We start from the raw sequence: 16,278 nt of genomic DNA on the forward strand, positions 1-16,278 counted from the left end.
CAGAAAACAGATCTGTTATTGTCTCATGGCATTGTAATATGTAAACTATTCTGTCTTGCTGTTGTTATTGTATATTTCACTTAATAAAGAGTGTATACACATGCGTATGTATGAGAGAGAGAGAGAGCAGTGTTTCTGTATATATTTTAATATCTGTTGCAGGTTGAAAATTGAAACCTGTTTTACAAATTATGTAATAATAATTATAATATACCTATAAAAATTATCAATCTTTTTCATGTCTGAAGACATACCCGGTTAAATTAAGTCATGGATATTGCTTTCTAATCCTTACAGTAAAAGACTATCAAAACACACTCATAAATATCTATGGATATGTATACATAAAACGACAGCCATATTCACTGAAAGAATCATGCTTATTTTCATTCTTGGGTAAAAAAAGAAAAAGAAAGAAAAAAATGAACTGTGGAACTCTGAAGTGACCCATTCTCTTTATAATTCCTCAAGGCAGTCATAATTGATAATACTGCATTTTAATTCTGTTCCTCCTGCAGTTGATTTAAATGTAATAAATTCTTATCTTTTATTGAATCTTGTATATAAATAGTAATATACACACACACACACACACACACACACACACACACACACACACACACACACACACACACACACACACGCACACACATATTTATTCGGATTCTTACTATAAAGCCACTATTGTTTTAGTATGAGGGAAAATTGCCTAAGCATCATCAGAATGCTTAATAAATTTTCTCTTTGCCAAAAAAAGGATGGCAATGTTGACAGAATCTAAATAAATCCATTATATGTTATTCTGTGTTTGGCATTGCTGTCTTTTATAATTGTGGGCTCACATGGTTACCAGTTACTTATTCAAAAAAGTTTTTGTAAAAATTCTTGATACTGTCACAATAACTGAAAAAATATTTTCTTAAAAGTTATTGACTATTTAAAAAAAAGAGTCATATCTATATTGAAGCCACTGGATTTGTTGTGTATATAAACAGAATCACTATTTTTTTTTTTTTTCTGGGATTGGTCAAGTGATGTAGACACCTCCACCGAGAACTCAGTAAGGTTCTAAAATCAATTAAGGCTGTTAATTATTTTCTTTAATATATGAAAAAATGTTTGTATGAATACCCCCCCCCCACACACACACACACAAAACAATCAGACAAAAAGTGGAGAGTATATTTTTGGATAATTTTATTATAATCATTTCAAATGGTGAGAGGAACTGATTCTACAACATACAATGGCTTGTATGCATAATTAATCAGTTAATTAATCAACTAATTAATGGAACAGCCCTCAGCCATTCTCCTTAGACCTTATTTATCTATCAATCTACTTCTCTCTCTCTCTCTCTCTCTCTCTCTCTATATATATATATATATATATATATATACACACACACACATACCGCTAAGCATTTTGCCTGGCGTGCTAATGATTCTGCCTGTTTGCCACCTTAATAATGATAATATTTATGTGTATGTATCTTTGTGTTTGTCCTCCACTTCTACTTGACAACAGGTATTGGTTTGTTTACATCCTTATAACTTAGCAGTTTGGCACAAAGGATCTATAGAATAAGTACCAGGCTTAAAAAAAGTACTGTGGTCAATTTGTTCAGATACAAGCCTTTGAGGTGGTGCTTCAGCATGCTGCAGTCAACTGGTTGCAACAAGTAAAAGATAGAAGGTACATATGTCATCACTTTCCTCTGTCCACTTTTATATGCTTTCATGGCTTAATGGAATTTGTAGATGTAGATTTCTACAGCCGGATGCCCTTCCTGTCACCAACTGTCATCTGTTTCCAAGCAAGGTAATATTTTACCATAACTAGACATTTTTTATGGAAGAATGGAAACAAACAGCCTCACTTTTATGTTGATGGTGCTTGGGAGAAGGAGAGTCTGCCTAATGTAGACCCAACTGAGGGACCGGTTATCAACGATAGCTTGGTAGATGAAGTAATTAAGGATATGAAGACAGGGAAAGTCTCAGCCCATTAGGAATCACTGAGATGCTTAAAATATCTGGCAGAGTGGGATATGGCCTAGTCACCTGTATAGTTAATTGAGTTGTCTATGAGGGTGTCATACCCAACGATTGATGTAGCAACATTATGATCAGCTGCTACAAAAGCAAAGGTGATGCCTTTGACAAAAATAACTCCAGAGGCATCAAATTGCTGGACCAGGTGATGAAAGTCACAGGAAGGCTCACAGTTCAATTAGGAAGAGAATTAATGTAGATGAGATGCAATTTGGATTTGTGCCATGTAGAAGCACAACTGATGCTATAGAAGTATTTAGCCAAAAATAAACCTCTGTCCTTGACTTTTGTTGACATAGAGAAAGCTTTTGACAGAGTCCTCTGCTCCCTTATTCGGTGATCAATGTGGAAGTGAGGGGTAGATGAGTGGTTAGTGTGATTTGTACAAACCTTGTACAGTGATGCTGCCAGTAGGGTGTAGGCTGGCAATGAGTACTGCAATGAAGTTAGTGTATAAGTAGGAGTTCACCAAGAATCAATTCTCAGCCCCCTCTCATTTATCTTTCTCCTCCAGACCTTAATAGAGGAATTCAAGACTGGCTTCCCCTTGGAGCTCTTCTACTCTGATGACCTTGTTCATATAACTGAACCACTACCTTTTCTGACCTAGAGAAGAAATTTCAGGGGTGGAAGCTAAGGGTCTTAGAGTTAATTTAACAAAAACCAAAGTCTTACTCAGTAGGAAAACAGACAAATCACAAGTCCCTTCAGGGAGATGGCCTTGCTCAATATGTAAGAAGGATGTTGGTAGAAACTCCATATATTGTATCCAGTGCTAGCTTTGGACAAAAGAGGTGTAGTGGTATCACAGAAAGGTAAATGGAGAAAATAGATTTTGTGTTGCAAATGTGCAGGTACAATAAATACTAAAAATGTGCTGACAATAGACTCTCAAATGCTCAAGGGAATCATTGGTAGTAGTAGATAGATTCTGTTGCCTTGGTGATCAAGTTAGCAGTGGAGGAGGAAGTTTTGAAAGTGTTATTGCTAAAGTAAGAACAGGCTAGACAAAGTTCAGAGAGCTTCTACCTTTGTTGGCAACTAAGGGTCTCTCCCTCAGAATGAAAAGTAAATTATATGATGCTTGTGTATGTACATGGCAGTGAAACATGGGCTTTGACTACAGAGAACTTGTGAAGGCTTGAAAGAAATGAAGCTAGCATGCTCCACTGGATGGATAATGTCAGTGTGACAGATGAGCTTGGTCATGTGATGTGTATGGATGAGAACAACTGCATAAAGAAGTGCCTAGCTCTAATTGTGGAGGGAACCTGTGAAAAGGGTAGACCCAGGAAGACATAGGATGAAGTGGTGGGAAAGGATCTTCGGATGTTGAGCCTCATTGAAGCTGGGAGTTGTGGCAATTTGCTGTATTTGAGAAGACGCATGAAGCTAAGTAAAATTGCTATCATCCATACTTACAGGCTTGTTCTTTACAGGTGCTGGTGTCACATAAAATGTACTCGTGCCAGTGGCATGTAAATAGCACTGAGCACACTTTATAAAGTGGTTGGCATTAAGAGGGGTGTCCAGCTGTAGAAACCATGCTACAACAGACAGCTGGAGTCTGGACTGCTCCCTTGCTGGCCAGCTCCTGTCAAACCGTCCAACCCATGCCATCATGAAAAACAGATGTTAATCGATGATAACAGTCATAACTGTACTTCCCATGCCTTCAGTTATATTCACTCAAAACTGATAATTCATTTTGTCTAGATTCTTGCATGTATTTGTGTATGTTCAACAACAATAAGAACATGCTTCAATAGAATATTTCCTCCAGTGCTAAATGAATGCATACAAATGAGAGACAGGAGTAGAAACAAAATAAATCACCTTCAAACAAACATCCCTAGATTTATTGAACATTTTTCTTCTGGTTATCACACAAAGTTCCTCTAGTGGACTCAGCTGGTTCTTTCTATATGGCTGAAATATATATATGTATATGTGTGTGTGTATATATTACACAACAACTACATTATAGCACTGAACTATACACCAACCTCTACCAAATTATGCACTACACAACTCACAACATTCCACCATGAAAGCACATCATAATATACACTACCACTAGACTACAACAGGCTATACACTACATCACCACTACTACACTGCAACATACTGTATATCAAACACTTCGTTCCAGACATACACCCCTATCACACTACATCATACAGCAAGAATATTTTAAAGAAAGTGTGACCAAACCTGGATCAGCTTCCATGAAGTAAAACCATGTTTCCTGTGGCAGACATGTTGAACAAGTTTCTCCATGCCTCATTGCTTTGATGATTCACTAACAGCTTAATCATGCAAGGTTGATGCTTGCTTCACTGAACACTACTACATTTTTCTCATGACATTGATCAAAACATGTACATAGACAAGCATGGGCATGTTGTTTAACCCCAGGTCAGCTCTGATCAAGCAGATTTATTATCTAAATATATTCCAGTCGTGGTCATTCCAACAATAATGTGTTTACACAGCAAACTTGTACACCTGCTCCAGTGAAGTTTTTGATACGTTTTTTGAGAACAGCTTCAGTAAACCCCAAATCAGTCTGTTTGATTCTACAGAAGAAATACAATGTGGGAAAGTTGTGTAACAAGACAATAAGGAAACCTTATGTGTGATTTTTTTTTTTTTTCTCTTTTTGTTGAAATTGGTAAAAATAACAGCAAAATTGCCCTCAAATCTCATCCTCCAGTCTTAAAAGGAAATATGACATTAAACATTGATGTCCCAGATAGGTTGTGTCAGAATAAAACAATGGTATGGTTATTGTTAGACCAATCACTAGTACAGCTCTACTGGATTAATGCAGAAGAACAACATGTACACACACACGAGAGAGAGAGAGAGAAGATAAAGCTGACACATTCTTAGTGTAGCGTCATGCCATATTTATAATGTTTATGCATGCACGCATGTGCACATGTGTATATGTACATGCATTCATGTATGCATACACACGCACACACACACACACACACACACACACACACACACACACATACAAATGTACATGTCAGTTTGCATAAAAGGAAAAGAAAATATCCCATTCAAAAGTAAAATTATTTTATAAAATCAAAAAAATATCAACTTGATTATAGCCAGGAGATAGCAGTTTACTCAAAGTAACTGTCTTCAGTTTCCTCAACATTCTTAAGACAATTCTGGAGCCTGGTGTATGCATTTCTCAATGTCTCCCTGGGGAGATCTTCAAGCACCTCCTTGATTCTTGGCCACCAGCTTGGTCTTGGTGTTGCCGACAGACCAGTTGGTATCTTTCTCAGCTGTACCTCACACATAGTAATCCATAGGATTACAATCGGGTTGATTAGGAGGCCAGAAATTGAGGCTGGTAAGTCATAGGAATATCTGCGACAACCACTTCTGATACTTTCTGGGGGTATGGCAAGGAGCTGAATCTTGCTGCTGTACATACGTCTTTCCAGCAGCAACCCTCTCCAGGCAAGGATTCACTACAGTCTCCAGCAGCTTCATATAATTGTCTGAATTGAGCCTAAGGCCCAGTTTAAAGATGAGGTGAATTATGGCGGGCAGCTGACCATGTTATGTATTACAGCCTTTACAATGTTCACAGTGCATTGAGCAGCAGCCATGATGTTGGCATTTTGATGTTCAGCACGAATTATCATGATACAAGTAACTGTTTTCCAATATTTAGATGCCTTCCAGCCTTCCATGTCAGCTGACATTTTATCGACTACAACTTCAAATTTTATGCTCTTCAATGCAGTTGACTGTTCACTATTACATTTAGCTGTTCCTGATAGAAAGGTGACATCAAGCATCATCAAATTTAGCCTGAGCCACACACACACACACACACACACACACACACACACACACACACACACACACACACACACACACACACACACACACACACACACACACACACACACACACACACACACACACACACACACACACACACACACACACACACACACACACACACACACACACACACACACACACACACACACACACACACACACACACACACACACACACACACACACACACACACACACACACACACACACACACACACACACACACACATATATAGTTGAAATCTACAGAAAACCAAAAAAGAAAACAAAAGATGAAGACAGGTGTATGAATAACAAGTGAGTGTATTAATTTGATGCTCGGGATAGTGAGAAAGTCTTTTACCTTTCGAGCGTATGCTCTTCAACAGAAAGGAATAAGAAAAAATAAAGAGAGAATAAAAAAAAAGTTGTGGATTTAGCGATTAAGCATGGCAACTGGTTGGGAAACAAGGGTTTGACAGGTGAAGTAGAAAGAAGGGGAGATAATAAAGTATCGGTGATCCCAAAATGAAGGTACGCATGCATGTGAGAATGTGTAAGTGTGTGTGTGGATAGGGACTAGTAAATTTAACGTGTGGGTGTGCAGATGATGGTGTGAGTACTGGGAAGTGGTCAGTGTTAGTGTGTGTGGAGTTGTGTGAAATGGTGAGGTGGAAGTTTGGGTAGGGGTAGGAGTGGGGTGTGGGTAGAGGGGGTAGGAGTGAAGAGATTAATCAGATGAAGAGGGGCGGGGAGTTGAGCCATGTGGTACAAAGGAGCTAAGAGAGAAGATTAATTCTTGTTCATGGTAAAGGCAGGAGTCTGGATGGCCCCTGTGCAAAGACAATCCGAACATAAATAGGTGTTGTAGAGCGGAAATGGTGCGAGACTAGGGTGATGTCTGATGTCTCGGAGACGCTCTACGAACCGGTCAGCCAAGCAGCATCCCGTTTGACTGATGTACAGAGAAGGGCGGAAAGAGCAAGTGATGCAGTAAATGACGTTGCTAGAAGAGCAGGAAAAGGAGTCGGTGATATAGAGACGATGATGAGTGCCTATAAGGATGGTGGTGTTGGAGAGGTAAGGACAAGTGCGGCAGTGTGGGCTGGAGCAGGGGAACGAGCCAGGTTGGGAGGTGGGGTTAGGGAAAAACTGTGGACCATGAGGTCACGTAGGTTGTGGGTTTGTTTGAAGGAAAGGAGTAGGTTGGGGAAGATGTGCGAGGTGGAGGGGTTAGTCTGGAGTCGCCGGAAGGCTCAGAGAATGGTGCGTTGGAGGGGTGGTAGGTGAGGGGAGAGAGAGCAGAGGCACGGTCCCCGGAAGTGCTCTGGCAAGGGCTGTGTGGATAGTGGTGAAGGAATATCTACAAAGGATGAAGTGGCGAGCCATGAGTTGAGACTGAATCGAAAAGTCATGGTTGTCGCTGTAGAGCCTGTGCAGATGGAGAAATTGAGAATAGGGGATGGAGAGTATGGTGCGGGTAGGGTGGGAGGAGGAGACGTTAAGGTATGAGTGTGAGTTGGTGTGTTTGTAGTGGATGGAGGTAGTGAGAGCGGAGTGGTGTATGTTGACCGAAATATCGAGAAATACTAAGGAAGTGTTGGAAATAGTGCAGGAAAATTTAAGGGTGGGATGGAAGGATTGGACAAAAGAGAGGAAAGAGTCTAGTTGTTCGCAAGATTTGAGGTCGCACCGATACAATCCTCAATATAACAACCGTATAGTTTGTGAGTGGGACCAGTGAATTGTAAGAATATTTGGTCCTCAACGTAGCCAACGAACAGGTTCGCATAGTTGGGGCCCATTCTCGTTCCCACGACCACTCCCGAGATTTGTTGGTAAAAATTCCCCGCGAACGAGAAGTAGTTGAGCGGGAGAATAAGTTCGGCCAGATGAAGAAATGTAGAGGTGACCAGTTGGGGGTTGGGTCGAAGGTTTAGGAAGTGCTTGAGTGCACGAAGTCCTGTTTATTTAAAGGTCACAATACATGCATTAAAGCGCTACTAACAGTTTCATATGTTGAGAGAACTCAAACATATTCTTCTGGCGCAAACCACATATCATAACGAACTAAAGAAATTGAATAATAGAAGAAATGCGAAAAAACTGAGAAGGCAGCATATAGAAAACGCAGACAGTAAACAACGGAATACGAAAAACAGAAACTAAAATGTCAAAGATAAAAAGGAAAAGGTAAAAGAGCTATCCTCCTTAGACCTTAAATGATAAGGCTGGAAAGATATCAAGTTAGTCAGAAATAGGCGGAATTTTCCAATTCTCCAGAATATATTTATACATATGTATGCAACCACTGAAAATTTCTGACCTGAAGTTCAATAGAGAGTAAGGGATCTTATATGTGAACAAGATCTGCATTCTTTCAACCAAACAAAGTCTACATTTATTCGATCCATTCATATAAGGTACGGATTTCTCAATTACTTTCTATTTAATCACATGCGGTGTTTCGTTATCTGTTAAAGTCCATACGTAGCTAGACAACTTTGTAGCTTTACTTTTGTCTCTATGTCGGAAAGAGGCTATGTGATTGGCATAGCAAGTTTTAAATTCTCCTTCACATAATCCAATATAGTTCTTCTTAAAGCTGTATGAGTGCATATTTATATACATTGACACATTAGCATTTCGCTAAGTCAGCCATAAATTTATACTGAGAGTAAATTTATGACTGACGAGTCTGCAATTAAAAGACGAAACTAGTCTAGTCCAGTGTTTCTCCAGTTTTGGTCATGGGGTGGTTATCTTCCCTGTCATGGTATATAAAGGTGCACTTATGCAGGTTTAAAGGGTTTAACGCTTATTTCTAACAATATAGGTGCTATTCAGCACCCTCAGTCGATAATTAGAGACAAGTTTATATATGTGTGTGTGTGTATACCCACACACGCACACGTGCATATGTGTGTGTGTTCTCTATCTAAAGTAGATTATTAGAGAAATTTGGAAACTATTTCTGGCAGTCTAATGAATATTCAAAGAGCTCTATCATTTGCTGTTTTTTGAATAGACGTTATGAAGATCAACTATCGCTCTCTAGCCAAGTTTTGTTTACCTACCCTCACTGCTGCTACCATCACAATCTACAGACATACAGACCGGACATTGGAAAGAGTACAATACGAGGGGGTACCCAAAAGAAACCGGAATTTTGCAATAGTATTTTATCCACTTGGTTTTACATGATTTCAATTGCAATTCCTCGTTCAAAATTCGCTGGCAGGAGCTCCAGGACAAACTAGTTATATCAACAAGTTCGTCAATTGTTCGGTGACGGTCCTTCAAGATCAGTTCCTGAATTTTCACGATCTTTTTCGTTCGATCGGAAGGTCGACGGTCGCCCTAAACGAGGTTGGTCTTCAAACGACAACTGACTATTTCTAAAACGTGAAAACCACTCGTAAACTTGTATTTTGTTCATGGCAGCGTCCTTATAAGTTGTCTGAAGCATGACAACTGTTTCGACCGCCGTTTTCCCAGCACAAAACAGAATTTCACGGAAGCACGTTGTCCCTTCGTTTCAGTTATCGCAAAAATCGACGAACAGAGGAGAAGCATTGCAAAACAAAGACGCACCACGTGGCAGTACGACTTCACTCGACGACCCCGATCGGCAGACTTTTGCCTGAGGGTTGCATCAAGTGGCTTTAGCGGCGGAAGCCCGAACTACAGTGAGTCTATCTCACAGAGAAAGTTTCCGGTTACTTTTGAGTACCCACTCATATGTTCAGACTGTAACACTATACACCTTACAGTTTGTCATTGCATATTGGTGCGAAAAAAAGAAAAGCGTGGAGGAAAGGGAGATAAGAGTTGTGTCTCTATGACTCGTTTGGAGGAGAATAAACAATGGTTGGTGAAGGTTAATTAAACGGGAAAAGGTTGGTTTGTAAGGCTACATATTTAACCCTTAGAGGGTGGCGGTCTCCAGTTCGGTAGTTGGAACTTGTCAAGATGTTTGCATTTTGTGGAAAATTCAAATCCCAGGTTCATGTAGGTCGGGTGAGTTCTTAGATTTAAAATGGATATGAATTCTTTTAGCTAAACAAAGCTTGCACCTCCTTCACCCATTAACTTATGGCGTGCATCGTTCAAAGATACTCCACTTGATGTTTTGTGGGGTATGTTTAGCGTTGAGGTCCCAGATGTGGCTAGCCAGCTTGATAGTCTTGTTCTTGTCTTTGAACAGGAAAGAAAACTAGTTAGCATATCCTCTTTTTAAAAGTGACTTTTACTTAGTGTAATATATGTATTTCTTTTCAGTTTCGTTATTTCGTACACAGCTGAGCTAACCATGCATTCCTGGTTGGATAGGCAAATATTTGGGTTTCTGAAGCTACCTGTTGCAGTGGGGTGCTGTTATGACTTCAGTATAATAATATTTTTCATGTGGGGGCAACAGCTTTTTGTATACCTATGGCTATCTGGAAATGTTAATCTATCAAGGAGAAAGGTGGCGGTGAAATATATACACAAAAACAACACTAACTGAAGAAGCACTCAACACATAAAAGTAAATTCTATACCGGTTTCACAAAGAAAAGCTGTGAAAATGACTGAGAAGTTTCGTTGGTATATACATATATCCAAAGTGGTCGAAAAATCTCCTCAGGTCAAAGCGGAACGTGATCTTAACCTTACATTGTAAATTAGCTTGGGAACTCGTTTCTTAAAAATATCTGACTTAATCATGAATCACCCATTCAAAAGGTATTCTTGACACTGTAAAATATCTTCGGTAAGTACTTCAAGTAAAAACTATGGAATTCTGATTTTTCTAGTAAAACTGGATGATTTTGGTTTCTTCCTATATCAATAATGAGGATCTGAAGAAATCTAATTATAATAGAGAAAAGTGCAGTTAAAATGTAACCAAAATTGCATCAATCTTCATTTTAAGTCTAAAATGAGATCCAAAATTCTCAATAATCCCAATTTGGTTATATCTTCATAAAAATGTAATTTTTATGGCCTATTTTGAAAACTTCAGCGTGGCTTTCATCCCTTTTCGATCAAATCGAAAAATGACTTATTCACGGCAATGTTACCTTTTACTAACATTACCTTTACTAACATTACAATATGAAGGCTCATGTCAGTGAATAATGTAAAAAAACCTACTTTTGCTTTACTTTTTTGTAGAAACCCCGTAATTTTAAAACAGATGAGGCTCGTTTTCATCATTTATGTCAAATCAAAATAATTACATTTAGAAGTACAAATCCACAACCCTTAAATAGTCTAAAACAATACAAGGCAAAGTTTCCGATTGAGCATCTTCACCTAAAACTTGTTCAAACTTTTTTCTGAAAATCCTTTCTGATATTGGTTTTTAATATACGAGATTGGAAATTCCGGAATTAACATTCTTAAGTTGTAAGTGATCCAAATTTATATGCATATGAAAAATAGTATCATACAGTGCTGGATCATAGCATAAATCATTACTTGCAGCCCGATTTGGCAACCCTGCACAAGTAAAAGTTTCTTTTGTGTTTATATATGAAACATTACGTTAGACATATCCGTTTCCACATTATGTTAATCACACATACTATTTATATCTCCATATAGGCAGTATAAGCTCTAAATTAACATATCTCCATGTAAACAGTACTAGCTCTAAATTTGTCTACATGTAAGCAGTATTAGCTCAAAACATCTCGCGAGAAACTTCCCTGCTGATCTTATTGATTTTTATGATCTTTCGTGTTATCATATAAATTTCACATTGACTGGCTGCAACGGTTTTTTTTTTATTATTTTGGGCTGTGAAGTTAATGTGAGGGATGTATAACCACTTTCTGGACTGCTTTTTTTATATTGTGTATACTATTGATGTAGTAAGCATCTTAAACTGGTGAATTCTCCATCGTTGTCGACGACGAGTATTGTGTCGTTCAATCAACTGAACTATCTGTTTATTGAACTAATGCAAAGGTGGCTCTGTAATCCACAGATAACGTGTACTTTGAACGCTATTTCCAGGCTGAATCAACGCTACGAGGCCGGACCTTCGAATCAGGTACAATACAAAGAAAGAAAGAAAAAACTGACTTATATGTTAGACTGGTATTTTATTGATAACAAGGTTGACCTAGGTGGGATTCGAACTTAGGCTACAAAGAGTCAGCAAAACAGAATTCATTCTGGTTTTGTGTGTGTTGACGTTCTAACTATATTGCCAATTTAACTCCTCATTTTAGAAATATACAATTTCAGAATGTCTTCGTTTATTTACGTAAACTTTGCTGCGTTGATAAAATTTCTGGGACCGTAATACATAAAAGATTGTAAACAGATTTACCAAACAACATTATAATTATGATAACAACAATAATACACACACACATATATATAAAGTACGTGTGTGTGTGCATATATATGCATATTTGTGTGTGTGTGTATGTAATGGATTCGATGCGTCGTGGTCACCAATTGCAACAGTTATATGTAATATGTAGAAGTTAACAAATGTAATGGTAGGAAGTTTGGGTAAGGCTGCGTATTGCAAATTGAGAGAAGACTGTTACACAGTTAATCATTTTCGGGTGCATTGAAAGAAATTGACGCAAAATAATATATCCTCATAATAGATATTATTCAACCGTTACAAAGTTTTCATACTATAACAAGTTGGAAGTATTGGGATGCCAGATAAACTGATTCGTTTGTTTTTCTATTTATTTTAATCTTCAGTTTTCGTGAACAATTTTAACAAATCAGTCGATAATATATTCTTCTTCGTTGTTCACGACTTCTTGCCAACGTTCCACTAGCTTGTCAATGTCTTGACACTGGGTTTTGACTCGAAATGTTTCGCTCCACGTTTTCAACTCCTTGTCGTTGTTGAACGAAACTCCTCGGAGAGCGATCGGAAAAGGTCATAATCTGAAGGCACTGTAATGGGTGTTGTTTATGTTGAAGAAGAGAAAGATGATGTGGATGTCGTTGTGTTGGACTTCAAGGAATAATGACAATTGCCGAAGTTGTAGATTATATATTTTATTGCACCGTTTCATATAATCATTTCCTAACCACGACGAGTAGGTTTGTATAAAATAAAACAGTCGAAAAGCATACCAGGTAAAAGAGAGTTGAATTATCTTGTATGAAAGTGTATGGTCTTAAGTTTAGATATTGTTGTCGTTCTAACCGAAGGAAAGAGATTGACAGAGTGATGTTTGTTTAAAAAGGGGCTTGTGAACAAGTGAGAGACAGGAGAGGGAAGTTGTATGGTGAAAACCATAGCTGCCGATTGCCACGCAGGATTGCTTTCTCTCCCCCACTCTGCCTGGTCTGCTGGGAACTGCTTGTATTTATAAGTACGCAGACCAGCTAGAAAAAGAGGTATATCGTAACTGTGACTAGTCACCTGTGGGGAAACTTATTTTATTTATTTAAACTCTTTGTAGTCTAGAAGAGTTATCGGTCAAGAGGAAAACGCATCAATCAAATGATGGCAAGACCATAGGTTGAACGAAACGACGTTGTTCCACGACAGAACAATAAGGCTGTATATTTAGGGGGAAATTTACTGATTCAGTTTCGAAGCTCAGGTAGGGCCAAGCGAGGTCTCTACAGCACTATATCAGGAGAATATGATGGGTGCGATAGAACTTCTCAACCATGCTCTTGCATAGCATCTTTGGTCAAATTAGCGACGTAGGGACGAGCGTTGTCATGTTGAAGAAGCACGTAGTGTTTGTTGTCAGTTGGTGTTTCAGCTGGATTACCTCGTTGAATCAGTGCACTTGCTGGATGTATTGACAGGGAGGTTGTTTACAAGAATTTCGTAGTGGATTAACCCTTCTCAATCCCACCAAATTTAGATTATTGTTTTTGTGGACGTAGCTCTTACCTGGCTTAGGGTGTTGCTTGTTTTTTGGAATTTTGCCATTATTTCTTCTGCTTCATATTGACATAAACACCATTTTCCCTTGTCTGTGACGATGCAGTAAAAACCTCTCTGTTTCAGTTCACGAATAGACTGGGTTCGAGTGAGTAAACTGGTAGCAATGGAGGAGCTCTGGAGTTTGTCTCTTTCGTTGAGAGTGTGTGGATCCATGTACCGAACTTTTGAACTTTATCCAGCGAATGAAGGTGATGTACGACAGCAGCACGAGAACATCTCATCTGCTGGGTTAATTCCCAAGTAGATTGACGTAAATCCTCGTGGATGACCTGATTCAATCTCCTTATTGATTTGAACCGGCGGGCTGGAAAGCAGAGAGCCAGACCGAATTTTGGATCTTTTCAATTTGACGGCCAGATTTTTTTATTAATTTTTTTTTTTCACTAAACACTTTGAAACTTCGGATATTGGTAGAATGTGTCACACAGAACAGGGTTTACTCTTAACGTTTTTGACAAAAATTTGTATTTTAGAAGTTATTTCGTGTTAAAGTTGTCGTATTTGGGTAATTCTAACCAATCAATGACGTGTATTCAGCTGAAGAAAATTACTGCTGCTGTTTGCGAACAACTTTCGGGTCCACTCCCCAAACAAAACCCTTCTTTAATAACCAGAGATGTTTTTATAGCAGCATAAGTTTGCTGTATGAGGGTTGATTAATTGGTTAGAATTACCCAAATACGACAACTTTAACATGAAATAACTTCTAAAATACAAATTTTTGTCAAAAACGTTAAGAGTAAACCCTGTTCTATGTGACACATTCTACAAGTATCCGAAGTTTCAAAGTGTTTTGTTAAAAAAGAATTAATTAAAAATCTGGCCGTCAAATTGAAAAGATCCCGAATTTTCACTCCTCGAAGCGTGAAAACCATTTCTGTACACAACACCTCTGTACACAACACAATTGTCTCGAGTGGCTTTGGAAGCATTGGGACCTTGATTGAAAGCGAAGAGAAGTAAGTGTCGAAAATGCTCGTGTTTTTCTACTTGACACTCCCTTGTCATATGCCTAAAAAAAAGTAAAATATATTCAAATTTCAAAAACGATAAACAAAAATTATAGAGGAAAAATAACGCTATAAGCAAAGTAGCTTGTTAAAGTCTCTACTAGAGATGAAAATAGTAACTATACTGAGAAGTAATGTTTGCCGCCACTTCAACACGGCTGTACCGTACGAACCGACGTTACTATCACTTGGGGTTCAAAAATAGTAGTAACAGCCATGTTGAAGTGGTGGCAAACAATAGTGCTATAAATATATAGCACAATAGTGCTATAAATAATCTATTTACTTATTACATGACACGCTTATATTGCTACCTATGTATGCACTACGCGTTATATATCTATATATGCGTTGGCACTCCGTCGCTTACGACGTCGAGGGTTCCAGCTGATCCGATCAACGGAACAGCCTGCTCGTGAAATTAACGTGCAAGTGGCTGAGCACTCCACAGACACGTGTACCCTTAACGTAGTTCTCGGGGATATTCAGCGAGACACAGTGTGACAGGGCTGACCGTTTGAATTACAGGCACAACAGAAACAGGAAGTAAGAGTGAGAGAAAGTTGTGGTGAAAGAGTAACAGCAGGGTTCGCCACCATCCCCTGTCGGAGCCTCGTGGAGCTTTAGGTGTTTTCGCTCAATAAACACTCACAACGCCCGGCCTGGGAATCGAAACCGCGATCCTATGACCGCGAGTCCGCTGCCCTAACCACTGGGCCATTGCGCCTCCACATCTCTCTCTCTCTCTCTCTCTCTCTCTCTCTCTCTCTCTCTCTCTCTCTCTCTCTCTCTCTCTCTCTTTATATATATATATATATATATATATATATATATAACACATTTGCATTAAACAAAATATTTTATTGATATCATGAATTACATTGTCGTAGCATACAAAGCATTCACACAACTCATTATTCAGCTCCAAAATAACTTATTTTTCACTTTACTCCTACCTTAGTGCTTCACTACGCCCGAGGGAGGTCGTTGTTGTAGTAGTAGTTGGAGCGGTATTGATTATGGTTGTGGTTGTAGTGGTGATAGTTGGTTGTGGGGGGTTATAGTAGTGGCTGTAGTGGTGGTTGTTGGTGGTTATGGTTTTGATGATGGTGGTGGCAGCGGTGGTTATAGTGATGGTAGCTGTTGCAGTGGTTGTTGTAGAGGTTGTTGTGGTAGTGGTTATTATAGTTGTCGTAACCAAGTGGGTTTGATTAAATCGATTACTGCCTTTTCTAAAAAAATGTGTGGCCCCTACTCATGTCAGAATTCATAAGTGTAATAGATTATTATGTTCATTGTTAGTAGTAGTAGTAGTAGTAGTAGTAGTAGCAGTAGTAGTAGCAGTAGTAGTAGTAGTAGTAGTAGTAGTAGTAGTAGTAGTAGTAGTAATAGTAGTATTGAATGTTATTCAGTAATTGTGTTAATTG

Source organism: Octopus bimaculoides, chromosome 14, assembly GCF_046866305.1.
Source record: "Octopus bimaculoides isolate indiv1 chromosome 14, ASM4686630v1, whole genome shotgun sequence".
Taxonomy (NCBI): Eukaryota; Metazoa; Mollusca; class Cephalopoda; order Octopoda; family Octopodidae; genus Octopus; species Octopus bimaculoides.